At 45.5% G+C, this 19,107-nt stretch overlaps 16 non-coding genes across 16 annotated transcripts; all 16 read right to left on the reverse strand.

Annotated features, from left to right (window-relative positions):
- Window positions 1-5,760: 5,760 nt before the first annotated feature.
- LOC134589737 (U1 spliceosomal RNA) lies at window positions 5,761-5,927 on the reverse strand. Its single transcript, XR_010086767.1, has one exon. It is a non-coding gene; the product is annotated as a U1 spliceosomal RNA (small nuclear RNA).
- A 472-nt stretch (window positions 5,928-6,399) lies between these two features.
- LOC134592153 (U4 spliceosomal RNA) lies at window positions 6,400-6,540 on the reverse strand. Its single transcript, XR_010088820.1, has one exon. It is a non-coding gene; the product is annotated as a U4 spliceosomal RNA (small nuclear RNA).
- Window positions 6,541-7,439: 899 nt separating this feature from the next.
- Window positions 7,440-7,606, reverse strand: LOC134591420 (U1 spliceosomal RNA). The gene has a single exon (XR_010088202.1). It is a non-coding gene; the product is annotated as a U1 spliceosomal RNA (small nuclear RNA).
- Window positions 7,607-8,077: 471 nt separating this feature from the next.
- Window positions 8,078-8,218, reverse strand: LOC134593708 (U4 spliceosomal RNA). The gene has a single exon (XR_010090147.1). It is a non-coding gene; the product is annotated as a U4 spliceosomal RNA (small nuclear RNA).
- An 899-nt stretch (window positions 8,219-9,117) lies between these two features.
- LOC134590959 (U1 spliceosomal RNA) lies at window positions 9,118-9,284 on the reverse strand. The gene has a single exon (XR_010087808.1). It is a non-coding gene; the product is annotated as a U1 spliceosomal RNA (small nuclear RNA).
- Window positions 9,285-9,764: 480 nt separating this feature from the next.
- On the reverse strand, window positions 9,765-9,905 carry LOC134592154 (U4 spliceosomal RNA). The gene has a single exon (XR_010088821.1). It is a non-coding gene; the product is annotated as a U4 spliceosomal RNA (small nuclear RNA).
- Window positions 9,906-10,804: 899 nt separating this feature from the next.
- LOC134589738 (U1 spliceosomal RNA) lies at window positions 10,805-10,971 on the reverse strand. Its single transcript, XR_010086768.1, has one exon. It is a non-coding gene; the product is annotated as a U1 spliceosomal RNA (small nuclear RNA).
- Window positions 10,972-11,443: 472 nt separating this feature from the next.
- LOC134593555 (U4 spliceosomal RNA) lies at window positions 11,444-11,584 on the reverse strand. The gene has a single exon (XR_010090020.1). It is a non-coding gene; the product is annotated as a U4 spliceosomal RNA (small nuclear RNA).
- An 888-nt stretch (window positions 11,585-12,472) lies between these two features.
- LOC134591026 (U1 spliceosomal RNA) lies at window positions 12,473-12,639 on the reverse strand. The gene has a single exon (XR_010087865.1). It is a non-coding gene; the product is annotated as a U1 spliceosomal RNA (small nuclear RNA).
- Window positions 12,640-13,117: 478 nt separating this feature from the next.
- On the reverse strand, window positions 13,118-13,258 carry LOC134592678 (U4 spliceosomal RNA). Its single transcript, XR_010089270.1, has one exon. It is a non-coding gene; the product is annotated as a U4 spliceosomal RNA (small nuclear RNA).
- Window positions 13,259-14,158: 900 nt separating this feature from the next.
- On the reverse strand, window positions 14,159-14,325 carry LOC134590883 (U1 spliceosomal RNA). The gene has a single exon (XR_010087741.1). It is a non-coding gene; the product is annotated as a U1 spliceosomal RNA (small nuclear RNA).
- A 478-nt stretch (window positions 14,326-14,803) lies between these two features.
- On the reverse strand, window positions 14,804-14,944 carry LOC134593470 (U4 spliceosomal RNA). Its single transcript, XR_010089947.1, has one exon. It is a non-coding gene; the product is annotated as a U4 spliceosomal RNA (small nuclear RNA).
- An 899-nt stretch (window positions 14,945-15,843) lies between these two features.
- On the reverse strand, window positions 15,844-16,010 carry LOC134589740 (U1 spliceosomal RNA). The gene has a single exon (XR_010086769.1). It is a non-coding gene; the product is annotated as a U1 spliceosomal RNA (small nuclear RNA).
- A 472-nt stretch (window positions 16,011-16,482) lies between these two features.
- LOC134592156 (U4 spliceosomal RNA) lies at window positions 16,483-16,623 on the reverse strand. The gene has a single exon (XR_010088822.1). It is a non-coding gene; the product is annotated as a U4 spliceosomal RNA (small nuclear RNA).
- Window positions 16,624-17,544: 921 nt separating this feature from the next.
- Window positions 17,545-17,711, reverse strand: LOC134590767 (U1 spliceosomal RNA). The gene has a single exon (XR_010087642.1). It is a non-coding gene; the product is annotated as a U1 spliceosomal RNA (small nuclear RNA).
- Window positions 17,712-18,182: 471 nt separating this feature from the next.
- Window positions 18,183-18,323, reverse strand: LOC134593709 (U4 spliceosomal RNA). Its single transcript, XR_010090148.1, has one exon. It is a non-coding gene; the product is annotated as a U4 spliceosomal RNA (small nuclear RNA).
- Window positions 18,324-19,107: the final 784 nt, after the last annotated feature.

Consider the following 19,107-nt stretch of genomic DNA (forward strand, 5'->3'; position numbering starts at 1 on the left):
TCCCCACCCTTTGTTAGTCTGGCTATCGCGGGAGGCGGGTTTCTTCTCCCATGGTGGCCTCGGAATTTATATGCTAACTATGGTTCTAGTATGCTATGTTGCTTCACAATATGGACGATTAACAGACTGCTGCCCTTTTCCCTCCATGGGCCTATTCCTGTTCGGTTGGGGAAGGGGGGAGGAGGCTGGGGTGGGAGGGTCTATTACATCACATACTTGATTAGATTTATTGTATATTGTGTGCCATTGTTCGGGAAATGTTCTGGGGTCAGCCTGTCGGGGTTGTGGTGGGGGCGGGTACCCCGGGAGGGGGTTGGGGCCCTCCGATACGCTAGTCGGCCGCACCTCGCTGGAGGTCTCAGATATCAGAGGGGGAGCCTGTTGAGATTGGATAACGTTGATAACACTAGGGTCGTGGCTGCTGGGAGGGGTCCCGGGGGTCGGTTATCAGTCCTGGTTTTCAGGGAGTTTCATGGGGGGGGGTTGGTGGGGCGGCTCTGGGTGGGGGGATGGACCCCCTGGAGTAGGAGTGGGTACACTACTTGGTGTCCCACCTAACGGTTGTGTACTTAGTATCTCATAATTAGCCCGTTTTGGCACCCTTGTGGTGCATTAAGTAGTTGGTCTATGTTCCTTTTCCTGTGGAGCCTCTTAGAGGTTCCGAGGGGGAGGGAATTTACACCCCAGACGTGCCTGGCTATAGGTAAGACCAGGCTTCCTTTGTTCTATATGTTGTATCTTTCACTTCTTCCATTTCTTCCTTTCCCCCCCTTCTTCCCCTTCCTTGTCCCTTACCTTGTTCTCACCCCTCAGGTGGGGGTGGCGGGTGAACCCAATTGTGTCGCGCTTTGCAGCTCCAGTCGGTTAGACCTGAGCCGACCGTCGCTCGTACGCAACGCCATAACAGACCATGCCGCCTGGCCCCGGGGCAGGATGGCTCGCGAGATTAGCTGGGTAACTTGTAGGATCCAATGCCTTTAAAGTTGCTATCCTTGAACGTGAAAGGCCTTAATGCTCCGACTAAACGCCGTCTTATGCTTCGGGAACTCAAACGCCTTGATCCCGATATAGCTTTCTTGCAGGAGACGCATATCCCGGCTGCGGCCAAGCTAGCTTTAAAGGACCACACTTTTCGGACAGTCTATGAAGCCAGGGCCTTAAACAAGAAAAATGGGGTTGCGGTGCTTATTCATCATCGATGCCCGATCAGAGTGGGCACAGTGCAGGCGGATCCGGGTGGGCGCTTTATACTGGTGACGGGGAGTGTTCATTCACACCCGATACACCTGCTTAACATCTATGCACCGAACATCCCCTCTACCGATTTTTGGGATGATATAACTCAGTTGGTGAACTCTCTCCCGCATGGAATGGTAATTGTTGGAGGCGACTTCAACGCAGCTCCGTGTCCGGCGGTGGATAGGGGCCCATGCAAGGGCCTCCCTCGATCCCATGGGAGAGGGGGACAGGATAAGCTGTTATATAACTTTGTTCAGCGCACAGGCCTCCTGGATATTTGGAGAGCGCATCATCCTGAGGAACGGGACTATACTTTTTACTCCGCTCCCCACGATACCTACTCGAGGATCGACCTCTTCCTAGTGAACTCCCAAGTGGTACCTAAGACCTCTGGCTCTACGGTGGGATCGATAACTTGGTCGGACCACGCAGAGGTAACATTGACCTTGGATAAATTGTGCACGGCCTCTCCATGGTCTTGGAAATTGAACACTTCCCTGCTTGCTCCAGGACCCGATCCTGGTGGAGAGAATTAGGGGGGAAATAACCGAGTATTTCGCTAGAAATGCTGAAGTGGGCGTCCGCCCATCCACGGTGTGGGCGGCGCACAAGGCGGTTATCAGGGGTATTTTGATTCGGGAGGCCACGCAAATAAAAAAGAGAAAGTCTCAACGTTTGGCTTCACTCCTAGAGGCCTTGGGTAGGGCAGAAACTGCCCACAAACAAAGTACTTCACCTGACACCTTGGCTGCCGTTAAAACTTTAAGGGCGTCCATACGCGAAACTCTCCTCGACGAGACAGCTAGGGCTATTATATGGTCCAAGCGGACCTTTTACGAAAAAGCGAACAAGATGGATACGCTATTGGCAAGGTCTCTCAGGCCGAGGCAGAGAAATACGCACATCACGAACATTAAGGATGCCTCGGGCACGTCCCATACAGATCCCACTAAAATTGCCCGAGTTTTTACGGACTATTATTCCCAACTATATAATCACTCTGGGGGGGCTGGCGACGACCCCTCTAGGGGGATTGCTAACACTCGGTCGTTCTTGTCCCGTCTGTCCCTCCCGACTTTACGGGATACGGACTCAGAGGCCCTGGGATCACGGATCTCGGCTGAGGAGATAAACGCGGCTATCTCCTCGTTGAAAGGCAATAAGGCCCCGGGCCCTGATGGCTTTGAGGGGGGCTACTATAAGATCTTTCGGGAAGAACTGACTCCCCATTTGGAACGGTGGTTCAACGATCTATTGGAGGGGGGCGCACCGGATAGGGACATGTCATTGGCTGATATCGTTCTTCTGCCGAAACCAGGTAAGAATGGCATGGTCCCGGAAAACTTCCGCCCTATATCCCTGATCAATCATGATTGCAAGATATTGGCGAAAGTTTTAGCCCATAGGCTGAACCCCTTATTGTCGCGCCTGATACATCCGGATCAAGTAGGCTTCATCCCGGGCAGACAACTATATGAAAATACTAGGCGCAATGTGGATCTCATCTGGCGACAATCCGCTAGGGACATTCCAACATTGATACTATCGCTCGACGCCGAGAAGGCGTTTGATAGGGTGAAGTGGCCATATCTGTTCGAAGTGCTTCGACATCTCAGGTTCCCGACCACGTTTATAACCGCGATCAAAGCCATGTACACGGATGTTCGGGCACGGGTCAGAATAGCGGGGGCCAAATTGCTGCCTTTCAGTTTGGGGAACGGAACCAGGCAGGGCTGCCCTTTGTCGCCCCTGCTGTTCGCCCTCTCACTGGAACCCCTTCTGCAGGCTATAAGGGAGACCGCGGATATCAAAGGGGTTGTGGTTGGAGGGCAGGAGTACGTCGTGTCGGGTTTCGCAGATGACATCTTGCTAACCCTGACTAACCCACTGGAATTCATGGAGGCACTGGCTAATCTGCTGGACGAGTATAGCGGAATTGCCGGCTATAAGGTAAACATGGCTAAATCAAGTGTGCTTCCGGTGAGGGTAGGAGATGCGGAACTGAACATTATAGGACGTACATATAAAATACGTATAGCGAAAGAGTTCATTACTTACCTGGGAGTCCGACTTACGGCGGACCCTTCTCAACTGTTCCAACAAAACTACGTTCCCATGCTGCGCACTCTGATAGACGATATGGAGAGATGGGTGGATAAGCCGATCTCTTGGATTGGCAGAATACACTCAGTAAAGATGAACGTTCTCCCCCGAATCTTGTTCCTGTTTCAGGCACTCCCGGTCCGACTGACTAAAGCGGACTTGGGAGCACTTCAGAAGGCTGTGGGTAAATTCATCTGGCAGAATAGGAACCATAGAATCTCGCGCAACGTTCTATATAGGGCAAAAACGAGGGGAGGTTTGGGGCTGCCAAATTTTTATTTTTATTACCTAGCGGCCCAACTGACCCAGGTAGCTATGTGGCACTCCCCTGTGGGGGAGAGGCGATGGGTCGATTTGGAATCCACTCTTCTGGGTGCTGATTTGCCGCAATTCTACATGTGGGTCCCTCGGGACCGTAGACCACCGGCTCGTATCGCGTGCCCAGCTATCAATAACTCTATAAAATTGTGGGATGCAGCAGCTTCAAAGTATGACCTGTCCCCCCTAATATCCCCTTTGGCTCCTTATTTGAGGAATATGGCATTCCCCCCCGGAATGGAGGCACGGGATTTTAAGGGGATAGAGAGTACTGGGGTACAGAGGTTTTACCAATTCTTTGAGGGCGGTTCGTTTGTAACATTTGAGGAATTGCAGTCCCGCACCCCCCTACGTCCGTCTGATTTTTTTCGATACCTCCAACTGAGGGATTTCGCTCAGACTCCGGAGGTGAAAACAGCTGCATTGACCCCGCCCACGTTTTTTGAGCGGTTATGCCTAAAAGAACGATTCCCGAAAGGTTTAATCGCAATTTTGTACGCGCATATCAGCACGACTACGACGGAGTGGGGGGATCTCACTTATACTGCCCAATGGGAGGCGGACCTGGACGAGGAGTTGGAGGGGGTCGAGTGGCAGGAGATTTGGGAGGCCGCGGCGACCTCGTCGATGTGTGTCTCCGTGCAGGAGCAGGCTTATAAGACCATGTTTAGATGGTACACCACTCCGGTAAAGCTCTGCAGGATGCATAGGGTGCCTTCCGATTTGTGTTGGAGAGGTTGCGGTCAGAAAGGGACGTACCTTCATATGTGGTGGGATTGTCCAGAGGCGCAAAAATTTTGGAAACTAATCGCGGACCTGCTAAGGGATATATTTGATAGAGAGGTCCGACTGGACCCCTGGGTCTTCCTTCTGGCCAGGTCCATGGATGACTGGACTAGGTCGGAACAGAAATTAATACTTAAGGTGAACCTAGCTGCTCGGAGAGCTTTAGCTCAGGTCTGGCTACAGAGGGAGATCCCTTCGATGGACCTAGTTCTCCAAAAGATTAGGGATAATTTCCTGATGGACAGGCTGACGGCGCAGGTCAGGGGTACGCTCTCCAGATTTGAAAAGGTCTGGGGCCCGTGGATGGAGAGTGGAGTTGGCAGCTAAGGATGGGGGGGAGGGGGGTTTCCCCCGGCTCTCCGTCTCTTCTGCCGGCTGCTTTGCTCAAGCTCTTGATATGCCCATCCTGCGGTCTGGCGTGGAGACGAGCGGAATAGGCGGACTACCCCTGCGCGACGGTATGTCGTATCACGGGCGTGTTGTCGTTTATCCTTAAGTTGCTGTTGTAGGTCTGTGACGAGTGGCCCTGTTGAGGGCGTGGCGATTGGTTCCCTGTCATTCCCCCTCCTGTCCCTCTCTTCTCCCCTTACTACCTTCCCGTTTTTTATCCCTCCCTCTCCTTCTTTTCTCTGTTCTTTCTAGGAGTTATGTGTACCTCTATGTTTCCTCACATAACCTTTCACCCGGATCTGACTGATGCTGGCGTCTAACTATCGCCGAGTAGGGGGACACTCCCTCGCATACGTAGAGTCGCAGGCGGTGCTGACGTGGCGCTCTGGGCTCGATGCGAGAGGTGTAGGCTCCCCCAAACATTATACTCCTGCCTGTATTATATATAGGACACTACATGTAGACGCTTCATATGAGAATTCTTGATTTGTTGGCTAGTCAGATCTCGGGTCTGTCCTTTTTTTTATCTCATCCCTCTTAGTTAAAAACCTGGCGGGGCACTAATAAAGCAAGGAATGTGGCGGTTTGTACATGATAGACATATGCGTTTGGAGAATGACTACGTTTACTTTATACTCTCACCTCGCTTGTACAATTTTGAAAGTATTTTATGCTATTTGTGTCTTACTGCATTATAAGGTTTGCATTCTTTTTGGTGTACTGCCTTGAAATAAATAAAGAATTTAAAAAAAAAAAAAAACTGGTCTCCAGAAAACATAGATAATAAAAATGATCAAGCCTAGGAAATGATTGTCGCTGCCTGCTTGATGCGGAAAGTAAGAGCCAAAGAAGACGGGTACCGTGGCTGAAATTATCCTTCGTCAGAATTGGTGAAGTTCTCTATTTTTGTCAAACAAGCAAACACAGGGGAAAGCGCGAACGCAGTCCCCCACTACCATAAATTATGCAGTCGAGTTTCCCACATTTGAGGAAATCGCAGAGGTCAACTGGTACGGAGTGCAATGAACCAGCCTCACTCTGGGAGAGCCACCTTAGGGATCATGGCTATTGCTCCCCTGCCAGGTAAGTATGACATGACGGGTACATTCAAAGGCACGCCCGCTGGGAAGCCTTTCCTTTAGGCTGTGGTGAAATAATAAAGCAAGTTAAAAAAAAAAAAAAAGCAAATAAATAATCCAAATGATAGAAGGCTACAAAAGATTACCAAACCTCGTGGCTGATCGTTGTTTTCCTTAGCTACCAGTAATTTTAGTGCCTTCAGGTGGTTAGGTGTGAATAATTGAGCTGGATTCAGGGTGCGAAGGAGCAATTTGCATAAAGGCAAATGCTAGGCCAATGAGCCGAAGGATGGGAATTCGTAGCATGTAGTGAGAATAGTGTGCTGCCGGAAACAAGTGAATTCAGTGGGAGAGAAAGGTAAAAGGGAAATGCTAAGAAGCCAGCGGAAGGAATGGTGCAACAGAGCTCAGGAAGAAACGGGAGTCACGTAAGACACGCCCTAGACATGGGGCGCCATAAACTTTTATTAAACCAATCTTTCAGTCTCCTTAGAGCCTGTCAAAAATTGCCAATGCTGACTGTATTTCAAGTCATCATGGCGGGGTATTGGGTAAAGTTTTCAATTAGCAATAATCACGCCTCGGATTGACCTCATGGGCTACGATACTGCCACTGCGCAAAGCTAGCTGTTCAAGTGGGCCAGCTTTTAAGAGCTACCACGTAAGGACACTTTAAGACAGCGGTGAGAAAAAGTTCATGACCATAAGCCATTGCAAAGGATTATGGGAGGCAATATTCTAATTAGGCCCGCTTCCTCCTACAGGGAAGCTTAAACCCCAACAAATTCCTCGGTCTTCTTATATGGCATCTTGGAATGGTTCCAAACCTATAACAGAGAGTGAGGGCAACCATATCTTGCAGCAAACCTTGTACAATTTTTTTTCTCTCTTTGGAAACAGTTTTGCCAAGATTCTACTACAGCAGCCATTAGGCAGAGTACACAATCCGCTGGTCTACGTTCGTCCCCAAAGTCACACATTTCATGACTCCATCGATAGGAATGACCCTTGCCTAGCACCTGTCTTCTCTTCATCCACACTCAACAGGGCTGAAAGAACATTTGTGGTGGCTTTTTCAAAATTCCATGGTGTTCATTAGTAAGTGCTAGCGACCACCCAGCTATTCCTAAGGTTTGGTCTGATTGTCTCAAGCGGCAATTCACTGCCTTGATCCAGAAAATCTTTTTTTCCCAGAAATTCAATCAAACGTTACGTTCTGTTGGAAGACGTAATATAGGTCTCCAATTCTTTATTTCTTCCATTGCATTGAAGCATACAATAAATCAAAAGAAGTCAGGATAAAAAAATGATGAAAAAAAAGCTGAAAAATTAAAATAAAAAGTGAAATTCTGGCTTAAAACTGGTCTCCAGAAAACATAGATAATAAAAATGATCAAGCCTAGGAAATGATTGTCGCTGCCTGCTTGATGCGGAAAGTAAGAGCCAAAGAAGACGGGTGCCGTGGCTGAAATTATCCTTCGTCAGAATTGGTGAAGTTCTCTATTTTTGTCCAACAAGCAAACACAGGGGAAAGCGCGAACGCAGTCCCCCACTACCATAAATTATGCAGTCGAGTTTCCCACATTTGAGGAAATCGCAGAGGTCAATTGGTACGGAGTGCAATTAACCAGCCTCACTCTGGGAGAGCCACCTTAGGGATCATGGCTATTGCTCCCCTGCCAGGTAAGTATGACATGACGGGTACATTCAAAGGCACGCCCGCTGGGAAGCCTTTCCTTTAGGCTGTGGTGAAATAATAAAGCAAGTTAAAAAAAAAAAAAAGCAAATAAATAATCCAAATGATAGAAGGCTACAAAAGATTACCAAACCTCGTGGCTGATCGTTGTTTTCCTTAGCTACCAGTAATTTTAGTGCCTTCAGGTGGTTAGGTGTGAATAATTGAGCTGGATTCAGGGTGCGAAGGAGCAATTTGCATAAAGGCAAATGCTAGGCCAATGAGCCGAAGGATGGGAATTCGTAGCATGTAGTGAGAATAGTGTGCTGCCGGAAACAAGTGAATTCAGTGGGAGAGAAAGGTAAAAGGGAAATGCTAAGAAGCCAGCGGAAGGAATGGTGCAACAGAGCTCAGGAAGAAACGGGAGTCACGTAAGACACGCCCTAGACATGGGGCGCCATAAACTTTTATTAAACCAATCTTTCAGTCTCCTTAGAGCCTGTCAAAAATTGCCAATGCTGACTGTATTTCAAGTCATCATGGCGGGGTATTGGGTAAAGTTTTCAATTAGCAATAATAACGCCTCGGATTGACCTCATGGGCTACGATACTGCCACTGCGCAAAGCTAGCTGCTCAAGTGGGCAAGCTTTTAAGAGCTACCACGTAAGGACACTTTAAGACAGCGGTGAGAAAAAGTTCATGACCATAAGCCATTGCAAAGGATTGTGGGAGGCAATATTCTAATTAGGCCCGCTTCCTCCTACAGGGAAGCTTAAACCCCAACAAATTCCTCGGTCTTCTTATATGGCATCTTGGAATGGTTCCAAACCTATAACAGAGAGTGAGGGCAACCATATCTTGCAGCAAACCTTGTACAATTTTTTTTCTCTCTTTGGAAACTGTTTTGCCAAGATTCTACTACAGCAGCCATTAGGCAGAGTACACAATCCGCTGGTCTACGTTCGTCCCCAAAGTCACACATTTCATGACTCCATCGATAGGAATGACCCTTGCCTAGCACCTGTCTTCTCTTCATCCACACTCAACAGGGCTGAAAGAACATTTGTGGTGGCTTTTTCAAAATTCCATGGTGTTCATTAGTAAGTGCTAGCGACCACCCAGCTATTCCTAAGGTTTGGTCTGATTGTCTCAAGCGGCAATTCACTGCCTTGATCCAGAAAATCTTTTTTTCCCAGAAATTCAATCAAACGTTACGTTCTGTTGGAAGACGTAATATAGGTCTCCAATTCTTTATTTCTTCCATTGCATTGAAGCATACAATAAATCAAAAGAAGTCAGGATAAAAAAATGATGAAAAAAAAGCTGAAAAGTTAAAATAAAAAGTGAAATTCTTGCTTAAAACTGGTCTCCAGAAAACATAGATAATAAAAATGATCAAGCCTAGGAAATGATTGTCGCTGCCTGCTTGATGTGGAAAGTAAGAGCCAAAGAAGACGGGTGCCGTGGCTGAAATTATCCTTCGTCAGAATTGGTGAAGTTCTCTATTTTTGTCAAACAAGCAAACACAGGGGAAAGCGCGAACGCAGTCCCCCACTACCATAAATTATGCAGTCGAGTTTCCCACATTTGAGGAAATCGCAGAGGTCAACTGGTACGGAGTGCAATGAACCAGCCTCACTCTGGGAGAGCCACCTTAGGGATCATTGCTATTGCTCCCCTGCCAGGTAAGTATGACATGACGGGTACATTCAAAGGCACGCCCGCTGGGAAGCCTTTCCTTTAGGCTGTGGTGAAATAATAAAGCAAGTTTAAAAAAAAAAAAAAAAAGAAGAGCAAATAAATAATCCAAATGATAGAAGGCTACAAAAGATTACCAAACCTCGTGGCTGATCGTTGTTTTCCTTAGCTACCAGTAATTTTAGTGCCTTCAGGTGGTTAGGTGTGAATAATTGAGCTGGATTCAGGGTGCGAAGGAGCAATTTGCATAAAGGCAAATGCTAGGCCAATGAGCCGAAGGATGGGAATTCGTAGCATGTAGTGAGAATAGTGTGCTGCCGGAAACAAGTGAATTCAGTGGGAGAGAAAGGTAAAAGGGAAATGCTAAGAAGCCAGCGGAAGGAATGGTGCAACAGAGCTCAGGAAGAAACGGGAGTCACGTAAGACACGCCCTAGACATGGGGCGCCATAAACTTTTATTAAACCAATCTTTCAGTCTCCTTAGAGCCTGTCAAAAATTGCCAATGCTGACTGTATTTCAAGTCATCATGGCGGGGTATTGGGTAAAGTTTTCAATTAGCAATAATCACGCCTCGGATTGACCTCATGGGCTACGATACTGCCACTGCGCAAAGCTAGCTGTTCAAGTGGGCCAGCTTTTAAGAGCTACCACGTAAGGACACTTTAAGACAGCGGTGAGAAAAAGTTCATGACCATAAGCCATTGCAAAGGATTATGGGAGGCAATATTCTAATTAGGCCCGCTTCCTCCTACAGGGAAGCTTAAACCCCAACAAATTCCTCGGTCTTCTTATATGGCATCTTGGAATGGTTCCAAACCTATAACAGAGAGTGAGGGCAACCATATCTTGCAGCAAACCTTGTACAATTTTTTTTCTCTCTTTGGAAACAGTTTTGCCAAGATTCTACTACAGCAGCCATTAGGCAGAGTACACAATCCGCTGGTCTACGTTCGTCCCCAAAGTCACACATTTCATGACTCCAGCGATAGGAATGACCCTTGCCTAGCACCTGTCTTCTCTTCATCCACACTCAACAGGGCTGAAAGAACATTTGTGGTGGCTTTTTCAAAATTCCATGGTGTTCATTAGTAAGTGCTAGCGACCACCCAGCTATTCCTAAGGTTTGGTCTGATTGTCTCAAGCGGCAATTCACTGCCTTGATCCAGAAAATCTTTTTTTCCTAGAAATTCAATCAAACGTTACGTTCTGTTGGAAGACGTAATATAGGTCTCCAATTCTTTATTTCTTCCATTGCATTGAAGCATACAATAAATTAAAAGAAGTCAGGATAAAAAAATGATGAAAAAAAAGCTGAAAAGTTAAAATAAAAAGTGAAATTCTGGCTTAAAACTGGTCTCCAGAAAACATAGATAATAAAAATGATCAAGCCTAGGAAATGATTGTCGCTGCCTGCTTGATGCGGAAAGTAAGAGCCAAAGAAGACGGGTACCGTGGCTGAAATTATCCTTCGTCAGAATTGGTGAAGTTCTCTATTTTTGTCAAACAAGCAAACACAGGGGAAAGCGCGAACGCAGTCCCCCACTACCATAAATTATGCAGTCGAGTTTCCCACATTTGAGGAAATCGCAGAGGTCAACTGGTACGGAGTGCAATGAACCAGCCTCACTCTGGGAGAGCCACCTTAGGGATCATGGCTATTGCTCCCCTGCCAGGTAAGTATGACATGACGGGTACATTCAAAGGCACGCCCGCTGGGAAGCCTTTCCTTTAGGCTGTGGTGAAATAATAAAGCAAGTTAAAAAAAAAAAAAAAGCAAATAAATAATCCAAATGATAGAAGGCTACAAAAGATTACCAAACCTCGTGGCTGATCGTTGTTTTCCTTAGCTACCAGTAATTTTAGTGCCTTCAGGTGGTTAGGTGTGAATAATTGAGCTGGATTCAGGGTGCGAAGGAGCAATTTGCATAAAGGCAAATGCTAGGCCAATGAGCCGAAGGATGGGAATTCGTAGCATGTAGTGAGAATAGTGTGCTGCCGGAAACAAGTGAATTCAGTGGGAGAGAAAGGTAAAAGGGAAATGCTAAGAAGCCAGCGGAAGGAATGGTGCAACAGAGCTCAGGAAGAAACGGGAGTCACGTAAGACACGCCCTAGACATGGGGCGCCATAAACTTTTATTAAACCAATCTTTCAGTCTCCTTAGAGCCTGTCAAAAATTGCCAATGCTGACTGTATTTCAAGTCATCATGGCGGCGTATTGGGTAAAGTTTTCAATTAGCAATAATCACGCCTCGGATTGACCTCATGGGCTACGATACTGCCACTGCGCAAAACTAGCTGTTCAAGTGGGCCAGCTTTTAAGAGCTACCACGTAAGGACCCTTTAAGACAGCGGTGAGAAAAAGTTCATGACCATAAGCCATTGCAAAGGATTATGGGAGGCAATATTCTAATTAGGCCCGCTTCCTCCTACAGGGAAGCTTAAACCCCAACAAATTCCTCGGTCTTCTTATATGGCATCTTGGAATGGTTCCAAACCTATAACAGAGAGTGAGGGCAACCATATCTTGCAGCAAACCTTGTACAATTTTTTTTCTCTCTTTGGAAACAGTTTTGCCAAGATTCTACTACAGCAGCCATTAGGCAGAGTACACAATCCGCTGGTCTACGTTCGTCCCCAAAGTCACACATTTCATGACTCCATCGATAGGAATGACCCTTGCCTAGCACCTGTCTTCTCTTCATCCACACTCAACAGGGCTGAAAGAACATTTGTGGTGGCTTTTTCAAAATTCCATGGTGTTCATTAGTAAGTGCTAGCGACCACCCAGCTATTCCTAAGGTTTGGTCTGATTGTCTCAAGCGGCAATTCACTGCCTTGATCCAGAAAATCTTTTTTTCCCAGAAATTCAATCAAACGTTACGTTCTGTTGGAAGACGTAATATAGGTCTCCAATTCTTTATTTCTTCCATTGCATTGAAGCATACAATAAATCAAAAGAAGTCAGGATAAAAAAAAGCTGAAAAGTGAAAAATAAAAAGTGAAATTCTGGCTTAAAACTGGTCTCCAGAAAACATAGATAATAAAAATGATCAAGCCTAGGAAATGATTGTCGCTGCCTGCTTGATGTGGAAAGTAAGAGCCAAAGAAGACGGGTGCCGTGGCTGAAATTATCCTTCGTCAGAATTGGTGAAGTTCTCTATTTTTGTCAAACAAGCAAACACAGGGGAAAGCGCGAACGCAGTCCCCCACTACCATAAATTATGCAGTCGAGTTTCCCACATTTGAGGAAATCGCAGAGATCAACTGGTACGGAGTGCAATGAACCAGCCTCACTCTGGGAGAGTCACCTTAGGGATCATGGCTATTGCTCCCCTGCCAGGTAAGTATGACATGACGGGTACATTCAAAGGCACGCCCGCTGGGAAGCCTTTCCTTTAGGCTGTGGTGAAATAATAAAGCAAGTTAAAAAAAAAAAAAAAAGAAGAGCAAATAAACAATCCAAATGATAGAAGGCTACAAAAGATTACCAAACCTCGTGGCTGATCGTTGTTTTCCTTAGCTACCAGTAATTTTAGTGCCTTCAGGTGGTTAGGTGTGAATAATTGAGCTGGATTCAGGGTGCGAAGGAGCAATTTGCATAAAGGCAAATGCTAGGCCAATGAGCCGAAGGATGGGAATTCGTAGCATGTAGTGAGAATAGTGTGCTGCCGGAAACAAGTGGATTCAGTGGGAGAGAAAGGTAAAAGGGAAATGCAAGGAAGCCAGCGGAAGGAATGGTGCAACAGAGCTCAGGAAGAAACGGGAGTCACGTAAGACACGCCCTAGACATGGGGCGCCATAAACTTTTTTTAAACCAATCTTTCAGTCTCCTTAGAGCCTGTCAAAAATTGCCAATGCTGACTGTATTTCAAGTCATCATGGCGGGGTATTGGGTAAAGTTTTCAATTAGCAATAATCACGCCTCGGATTGACCTCATGGGCTACGATACTGCCACTGCGCAAAGTTAACTGTTCAAGTGGGCCAGCTTTTAAGAGCTACCACGTAAGGACACTTTAAGACAGCGGTGAGAAAAAGTTCATGACCATAAGCCATTGCAAAGGATTGTGGGAGGCAATATTCTAATTAGGCCCGCTTCCTCCTACAGGGAAGCTTAAACCCCAACAAATTCCTCGGTCTTCTTATATGGCATCTTGGAATGGTTCCAAACCTATAACAGAGAGTGAGGGCAACCATATCTTGCAGCAAACCTTGTACAATTTTTTTTCTCTCTTTGGAAACGGTTTTGCCAAGATTCTACTACAGCAGCCATTAGGCAGAGTACACAATCCGCTGGTCTACGTTCGTCCCCAAAGTCACACATTTCATGACTCCATCGATAGGAATGACCCTTGCCTAGCACCTGTCTTCTCTTCATCCACACTCAACAGGGCTGAAAGAACATTTGTGGTGGCTTTTTCAAAATTCCATGGTGTTCATTAGTAAGTGCTAGCGACCACCCAGCTATTCCTAAGGTTTGGTCTGATTGTCTCAAGCGGCAATTCACTGCCTTGATCCAGAAAATCTTTTTTTCCCAGAAATTCAATCAAACGTTACGTTCTGTTGGAAGACGTAATATAGGTCTCCAATTCTTTATTTCTTCCATTGCATTGAAGCATACAATAAATCAAAAGAAGTCAGGATAAAAAAATGATGGAAAAAAAAGCTGAAAAGTTAAAATAAAAAGTGAAATTCTGGCTTAAAACTGGTCTCCAGAAAACATAGATAATAAAAATGATCAAGCCTAGGAAATGATTGTCGCTGCCTGCTTGATGCGGAAAGTAAGAGCCAAAGAAGACGGGTGCCGTGGCTGAAATTATCCTTCGTCAGAATTGGTGAAGTTCTCTATTTTTGTCAAACAAGCAAACACAGGGGAAAGCGCGAACGCAGTCCCCCACTACCATAAATTATGCAGTCGAGTTTCCCACATTTGAGGAAATCGCAGAGGTCAACTGGTACGGAGTGCAATGAACCAGCCTCACTCTGGGAGAGCCAGCTTAGGGATCATGGCTATTGCTCCCCTGCCAGGTAAGTATGACATGACGGGTACATTCAAAGGCACGCCCGCTGGGAAGCCTTTCCTTTAGGCTGTGGTGAAATAATAAAGCAAGTTAAAAAAAAAAAAAAAAGAAGAGCAAATAAACAATCCAAATGATAGAAGGCTACAAAAGATTACCAAACCTCGTGGCTGATCGTTGTTTTCCTTAGCTACCAGTAATTTTAGTGCCTTCAGGTGGTTAGGTGTGAATAATTGAGCTGGATTCAGGGTGCGAAGGAGCAATTTGCATAAAGGCAAATGCTAGGCCAATGAGCCGAAGGATGGGAATTCGTAGCATGTAGTGAGAATAGTGTGCTGCCGGAAACAAGTGAATTCAGTGGGAGAGAAAGGTAAAAGGGAAATGCTAAGAAGCCAGCGGAAGGAATGGTGCAACAGAGCTCAGGAAGAAACGGGAGTCACGTAAGACACGCCCTAGACATGGGGCGCCATAAACTTTTATTAAACCAATCTTTCAGTCTCCTTAGAGCCTGTCAAAAATTGCCAATGCTGACTGTATTTCAAGTCATCATGGCGGGGTATTGGGTAAAGTTTTCAATTAGCAATAATCACGCCTCGGATTGACCTCATGGGCTACGATGCTGCCACTGCGCAAAGCTAGCTGTTCAAGTGGGCCAGCTTTTAAGAGCTACCACGTAAGGACACTTTAAGACAGCGGTGAGAAAAAGTTCATGACCATAAGCCATTGCAAAGGATTGTGGGAGGCAATATTCTAATTAGGCCCGCTTCCTCCTACAGGGAAGCTTAAACCCCAACAAATTCCTCGGTCTTCTTATATGGCATCTTGGAATGGTTCCAAACCTATAACAGAGAGTGAGGGCAACCATATCTTGCAGCAAACCTTGTACAATTTTTTTTCTCTCTTTGGAAACGGTTTTGCCAAGATTCTTCTACAGCAGCCATTAGGCAGAGTACACAATCCGCTGGTCTACGTTCGTCCCCAAAGTCACACATTTCATGACTCCATCGATAGGAATGACCCTTGCCTAGCACCTGTCTTCTCTTCATCCACACTCAACAGGGCTGAAAGAACATTTGTGGTGGCTTTTTCAAAATTCCATGGTGTTCATTAGTAAGTGCTAGCGACCACCCAGCTATTCCTAAGGTTTGGTCTGATTGTCTCAAGCGGCAATTCACTGCCTTGATCCAGAAAATCTTTTTTTCCCAGAAATTCAATCAAACGTTACGTTCTGTTGGAAGACGTAATATAGGTCTCCAATTCTTTATTTCTTCCATTGCATTGAAGCATACAATAAATCAAAAGAAGTCAGGATAAACAAATGATGAAAAAAAAGCTGAAAAGTTAAAATAAAAAGTGAAATTCTGGCTTAAAACTGGTCTCCAGAAAACATAGATAATAAAAATGATCAAGCCTAGGAAATGATTGTCGCTGCCTGCTTGATGCGGAAAGTAAGAGCCAAAGAAGACGGGTACCGTGGCTGAAATTATCCTTCGTCAGAATTGGTGAAGTTCTCTATTTTTGTCAAACAAGCAAACACAGGGGAAAGCGCGAACGCAGTCCCCCACTACCATAAATTATGCAGTCGAGTTTCCCACATTTGAGGAAATCGCAGAGGTCAACTGGTACGGAGTGCAATGAACCAGCCTCACTCTGGGAGAGCCACCTTAGGGATCATGGCTATTGCTCCCCTGCCAGGTAAGTATGACATGACGTGTACATTCAAAGGCACGCCCGCTGGGAAGCCTTTCCTTTAGGCTGTGGTGAAATAATAAAGCAAGTTAAAAAAAAAAAAAAAGCAAATAAATAATCCAAATGATAGAAGGCTACAAAAGATTACCAAACCTCGTGGCTGATCGTTGTTTTCCTTAGCTACCAGTAATTTTAGTGCCTTCAGGTGGTTAGGTGTGAATAATTGAGCTGGATTCAGGGTGCGAAGGAGCAATTTGCATAAAGGCAAATGCTAGGCCAATGAGCCGAAGGATGGGAATTCGTAGCATGTAGTGAGAATAGTGTGCTGCCGGAAACAAGTGAATTCAGTGGGAGAGAAAGGTAAAAGGGAAATGCTAAGAAGCCAGCGGAAGGAATGGTGCAACAGAGCTCAGGAAGAAACGGGAGTCACGTAAGACACGCCCTAGACATGGGGCGCCATAAACTTTTATTAAACCAATCTTTCAGTCTCCTTAGAGCCTGTCAAAAATTGCCAATGCTGACTGTATTTCAAGTCATCATGGCGGGGTATTGGGTAAAGTTTTCAATTAGCAATAATCACGCCTCGGATTGACCTCATGGGCTACGATACTGCCACTGCGCAAAGCTAGCTGTTCAAGTGGGCCAGCTTTTAAGAGCTACCACGTAAGGACACTTTAAGACAGCGGTGAGAAAAAGTTCATGACCATAAGCCATTGCAAAGGATTATGGGAGGCAATATTCTAATTAGGCCCGCTTCCTCCTACAGGGAAGCTTAAACCCCAACAAATTCCTCGGTCTTCTTATATGGCATCTTGGAATGGTTCCAAACCTATAACAGAGAGTGAGGGCAACCATATCTTGCAGCAAACCTTGTACAATTTTTTTTCTCTCTTTGGAAACAGTTTTGCCAAGATTCTACTACAGCAGCCATTAGGCAGAGTACACAATCCGCTGGTCTACGTTCGTCCCCAAAGTCACACATTTCATGACTCCATCGATAGGAATGACCCTTGCCTAGCACCTGTCTTCTCTTCATCCACACTCAACAGGGCTGAAAGAACATTTGTGGTGGCTTTTTCAAAATTCCATGGTGTTCATTAGTAAGTGCTAGCGACCACCCAGCTATTCCTAAGGTTTGGTCTGATTGTCTCAAGCGGCAATTCACTGCCTTGATCCAGAAAATCTTTTTTTCCCAGAAATTCAATCAAACGTTACGTTCTGTTGGAAGACGTAATATAGGTCTCCAATTCTTTATTTCTTCCATTGCATTGAAGCATACAATAAATCAAAAGAAGTCAGGATAAAAAAATGATGAAAAAAAAGCTGAAAAGTTAAAATAAAAAGTGAAATTCTGGCTTAAAACTGGTCTCCAGAAAACATAGATAATAAAAATGCCAAGATCACAAAAATGCCAAAATCAAGCCTAGGAAATGATTGTCGCTGCCTGCTTGATGCGGAAAGTAAGAGCCAAAGAAGACGGGTGCCGTGGTTGAAATTATCCTTCGTCAGAATTGGTGAAGTTCTCTATTTTTGTCCAACAAGCAAACACAGGGGAAAGCGCGAACGCAGTCCCCCACTACCATAAATTATGCAGTCGAGTTTCCCACATTTGAGGAAATCGCAGAGGTCAATTGGTACGGAGTGCAATGAACCAGCCTCACTCTGGGAGAGCCACCTTAGGGATCATGGCTATTGCTCCCCTGCCAGGTAAGTATGACATGACGGGTACATTCAAAGGCACGCCCGCTGGGAAGCCTTTCCTTTAGGCTGTGGTGAAATAATAAAGCAAGTTAAAAAAAAAAAAAAGCAAATAAATAATCCAAATGATAGAAGGCTACAAAAGATTACCAAACCTCGTGGCTGATCGTTGTTTTCCTTAGCTACCAGTAATTTTAGTGCCTTCAGGTGGTTAGGTGTGAATAATTGAGCTGGATTCAGGGTGCGAAGGAGCAATTTGCATAAAGGCAAATGCTAGGCCAATGAGCCGAAGGATGGGAATTCGTAGCATGTAGTGAGAATAGTGTGCTGCCGGAAACAAGTGAATTCAGTGGGAGAGAAAGGTAAAAGGGAAATGCTAAGAAGCCAGCGGAAGGAATGGTGCAACAGAGCTCAGGAAGAAACGGGAGTCACGTAAGACACGCCCTAGACATGGGGCGCCATAAACTTTTATTAAACCAATCTTTCAGTCTCCTTAGAGCCTGTCAAAAATTGCCAATGCTGACTGTATTTCAAGTCATCATGGCGGGGTATTGGGTAAAGTTTTCAATTAGCAATAATAACGCCTCGGATTGACCTCATGGGCTACGATACTGCCACTGCGCAAAGCTAGCTGTTCAAGTGGGCAAGCTTTTAAGAGCTACCACGTAAGGACACTTTAAGACAGCGGTGAGAAAAAGTTCATGACCATAAGCCATTGCAAAGGATTGTGGGAGGCAATATTCTAATTAGGCCCGCTTCCTCCTACCTGGAAGCTTAAACCCCAACAAATTCCTCGGTCTTCTTATATGGCATCTTGGAATGGTTCCAAACCTATAACAGAGAGTGAGGGCAACCATATCTTGCAGCAAACCTTGTACAATTTTTTTTCTCTCTTTGGAAACTGTTTTGCCAAGATTCTACTACAGCAGCCATTAGGCAGAGTACACAATCCGCTGGTCTACGTTCGTCCCCAAAGTCACACATTTCATGACTCCATCGATAGGAATGACCCTTGCCTAGCACCTGTCTTCTCTTCATCCACACTCAACAGGGCTGAAAGAACATTTGTGGTGGCTTTTTCAAAATTCCATGGTGTTCATTAGTAAGTGCTAGCGACCACCCAGCTATTCCTAAGGTTTGGTCTGATTGTCTCAAGCGGCAATTCACTGCCTTGATCCAGAAAATCTTTTTTTCCCAGAAATTCAATCAAACGTTACGTTCTGTTGGAAGACGTAATATAGGTCTCCAATTCTTTATTTCTTCCATTGCATTGAAGCATACAATAAATCAAAAGAAGTCAGGATAAAAAAATGATGAAAAAAAAGCTGAAAAGTTAAAATAAAAAGTGAAATTCTTGCTTAAAACTGGTCTCCAGAAAACATAGATAATAAAAATGATCAAGCCTAGGAAATG

The sequence above is a fragment of the Pelobates fuscus genome, chromosome 2 (genome assembly GCF_036172605.1).
Source record: "Pelobates fuscus isolate aPelFus1 chromosome 2, aPelFus1.pri, whole genome shotgun sequence".
In the NCBI taxonomy this organism is placed as follows: domain Eukaryota; kingdom Metazoa; phylum Chordata; class Amphibia; order Anura; family Pelobatidae; genus Pelobates; species Pelobates fuscus.